We start from the raw sequence: 4,053 nt of genomic DNA, 5'->3' as shown, positions 1-4,053 counted from the left end.
TCCAGGTCAACCTCAGGGTTGCACAGTAGGTCAGGGAGATGAGGAAGAGCCCTTGGAAGTGACAACACCATTAGCATGGCAATGATGAAGGGAGATTATGGGGTGTTTTGCAGGGTCAAGATGAAAAGATGAAAATAAAGGATTTACTCCTAAAGTTTGACATACATTTACCACTGTTTTTTCATAAATTGCTTTTTTTCTTTTAAAATATATAAAAACGTTTCTCTTTACGTTTCGACTTTGTTTTATTCTCCGTATGGCCCTACTACTGTGTCATTCTGCTCCTTGTTAAATGAAGCTGAACCTCTAAAGCCAGAGTTTGGTCTCATACGTATGATGCTTTACTGGACGCACCTAATGATCCCTCACTTAGGACAGATCTGTAACACTACACCTGTATAGATAGATGTGCATGCATGCACACATACTGATGCTAAAATAGCCCCTGTCTGCTGCCAATTGCAGGCCCTTGGAACAGATCTTCAGCGGTTGAATTTAACTACACTCTTCAGCTGCTTAATTTGCCTCTGTCTTTCTCCACACTTCTTTTCCCCTTTGCTTTTCTGCTGCATTTTTGTCTCCGTCTCACCTCTGTCCCCATCTCCATTTCCTCTTTCAGTTATTCCTGCCTGTTGCTCACATTGCCATCATCTCATACTTTCTGTGTGCTCGTCTACCCCACTCTTAGATCTCTCCTGTTCTGCACCATCTCACACAATCCTTAACTCTGTATGGCCTGTGGTGCCGTATGGATTCACAGTCCCACAGCTAATTACTGTGACGAGAGCAGAGGCGTGTATTTGGTATTCCTCTGAAAAAGAATAAAACTATATACTGTATATATGACAATTATCTCCTAAAGCAAAATTGGGATATGAGATTCATCCCTCACGGTGCAGATCAAAATGATCCACAACATGTTTCATTATCAGTTTGTGAGGGTCACACAGCTTAAACCTGTCGTTATTTAGGTCACAAAGAGGTTGAAAAACAATAAATGTGTGAAATGTGCATTTATATAAAATGAATGTCACTGAGAATCTAGGCATTAAAACAATGTTGTATTTTTCCTGAGCTTGTGTATTTGTGCATAAGGTCCAATGTTACAATAACAATGACTGTCATTGAGCGAGGGCAGTTCTGGCTGCAATATTTATATTGACCAGCAGGGGTTCTCTTAGCAATCTCTTGAACTCAGTCCAAGATTATTCTTCTTTCAAATTGATTGAAACATGTTATATACTAACATTATGAGTAACATTGTGAGTCAAAGTATTCTCGTTTGTTCTAGCCAATACCAAGTACCTTTACTGATACTTCTTTAGGTTGAGTTTCAATAAATATACAGTGCACTGGAAGGCAGTTTTATATACTGTATGTGGTAAAGCTCTGTAGGAAATAGGGCAACATACAGGGTTGGTGCAAGCTCAGCACAAACCACAGGGAAATTGACAGTTTTAGTTTTATCTCAGTACTATATCCAAAAGTTAAACAAAGAATGTTCTATTAAATGAAAAGTCTTTAAGGTGACACTTTCTCAGATTAGATTATTTATTTATTAAAAATTAAGGATAAAAAAATCATTTAAAAAACTGAAAAGGTAACAATTTGAATCGTAACACAGCCAGCAGAACAGAAAGTGAGCAGAGCTTATAGAGCAGTAACTATCAATTGAAAACTCTGAGTCATACTTTCCAGTAAACAGTAAAAAATCCTAATTGAACTTTATTTTTATCTTTCAATAAATATATGAACACAAACAACTTTTGTTGAATAACTGAACAAATTGGTGACTTGAATTGAAGGCAACAATTAGGGATTTGATTTTTGTCCAATATTAACTTTTTGCTAGTATCCAGTATGCCGATGTTGTCCAGACACTTAATTTTCAATTCGAATATCAACCGATATCTGTTTTTCCCCAAAACTGCGGTAAACATCTTAGGACTCCACAAGCGAATCTAGCATATTTGGCCAGATCCAGGCATTATTGGATTTTTATTATCAGAGGTAAGACAGATAACAATTCTTAACTATCTAACTATCAACACTATCTGCACCACTGAGTATTTCATATAACCTAAACCCATTTTCTATCTCTTACCATTAACTCCACTCTGTTTTGACTAAAGTGGCTGGGCCAATGTATTAATTTTCGTCTTTTATAAACTGCATATTTTCACTTCAGATTCTCTAAGTGGGAACAGCTGGCAGTAGTGTGCAATACTTCTGTGGTTTAGCTAGTTAAATGTGTGTACTGTACACTTAGAACTATCCAAATGGTTTAAAAATAAAACACCCTGATTAACAAAGTTCAGAGGAGAGAGTAACTAGAGAGACAGAGGCATTAAGGACTAAGCTGATGGGAGCGGGATGTGAGTGAGGTGAATTTCAGGTGAGCTCCGTCTAACTGCTGCAACCTGATGAAGTGGAATGGAGAGCTTTAGTTCAGGCAGAGCAGAGCAACCATGTGATTTGCTGCGTGCACACTTTGTAATCACTCACTACGCCCATTCATCTGCCATCTACATGCTGACCTCATATTCATGCAGTCACATCCTACAGGAACATTGAGTCCCACATGCTCCTGTGCTAAAACAGTCATTCATCTCAAGACTGAGCAGTCAACACTAGAGAGGGTATCTACAGGAACTTCTAAAGGGAAGTGAACCTCCAGTGAGCTGTAGCTCCTACTAAAAGTGCTAAGAGTGCAATTTTATGGGCTGACCGTCGGCCATGTTGTGTGGCAAAAGACGCGAATAGGTAGACGTAAACAATCAAGAATGACAACAAAAGACAAGAATATCAACCCAATATCAATATCAATCATGATGCATGACCCATGATATACTGAGTTATAAAAATGTTACTAAGTGTTTTTATGTGTTTTTAGACATAAAAATAAGAACTGATTTGGTTCTGTTTTTATACACCAAATTTTCTTTTTGAATGTTGACACAATTATTCTGCAGTTGTAAAGGCTGACCACTGTATAGCAGTGTTGGGTGATTCTTAGGCGTCCACTGTAGAGGCTTATATGCAACACTGCCATCAAAACCTATTCTTATCATAGAAAATGACATTTTCATAGCTGTCCACTGTAGTGACCGTCATGCATGAAAGGGTTAAATCGCCAGAGGGAGATCAGACAAAATTGTTGTATAGAGACGTTGAAGTTGAAAATAATCAATGGAAAAGACCTATATAAAGTCAACAAAGCTGGGTGGAAGACCTTGAAAGTTGGCCAGACAATGTATATCATACGATATTTATTAACACCCAAATAATACAGCGTGTTAATGTAAAAATCACAGTGCCTTGTACTGATGTATGTCTTTTGTTAACATCATTAGAATAACAGTACATGAAGAAATGTTTTGATTATACATGTACATAGAAAATACTGATAATGATATGGACTGTCGTCAGCTGAGGAGTTACGTTTGCTCGGTGTACATTTGTCATGTATGCAAAGTACATTTGGATATATTTTAATTTTAATGACATTGAACATATGAATTAAATAAAAGTATAATGTAATTACCCAAAATAAAGTGTTCAGAACAGACTTTGTAATGCTTTTTTCTTAGATCTGGGTTGAAATTAGTACAGTAATACGTGGAAACAAGAGCATCCATCTTTCTATTGAAAAATCCTCCATCAGTTTCCCTTGGTAACAAATCGCTTAATGTCAAAACACTTGCGATTTCCAGATGGGTTGGTACAATCCAACATAACACAGGTATTTACCATTATCGTGCTCTTTTATGTATTTGATATCTATCTATATTCTCTGTTGCCACACAAGATGGCAGACTACGGAACTATAGGTAGTAGCATGATCATCATCGGAAAACTATCTATAAGAACAGATCATAAGATGGTTAATGATCTAAGCTCATTGCCTTTTGTTAACATCATTAGAATAACAGTACATGAAGAAATGTTTTGATTATACATGTACATAGAAAATACTGATAATGATATGGACTGTCGTCAGCTGAGGAGTTACGTTTGCTCGGTGTACATTTGTCATGTATGCAAAGTACATTT

The sequence above is a fragment of the Cynoglossus semilaevis genome, unplaced genomic scaffold (assembly GCF_000523025.1).
Source record: "Cynoglossus semilaevis isolate Cse_v1.0 unplaced genomic scaffold, Cse_v1.0 scaffold279, whole genome shotgun sequence".
In the NCBI taxonomy this organism is placed as follows: domain Eukaryota; kingdom Metazoa; phylum Chordata; class Actinopteri; order Pleuronectiformes; family Cynoglossidae; genus Cynoglossus; species Cynoglossus semilaevis.
Note: the sequence above shows the minus strand (reverse complement) of the source record.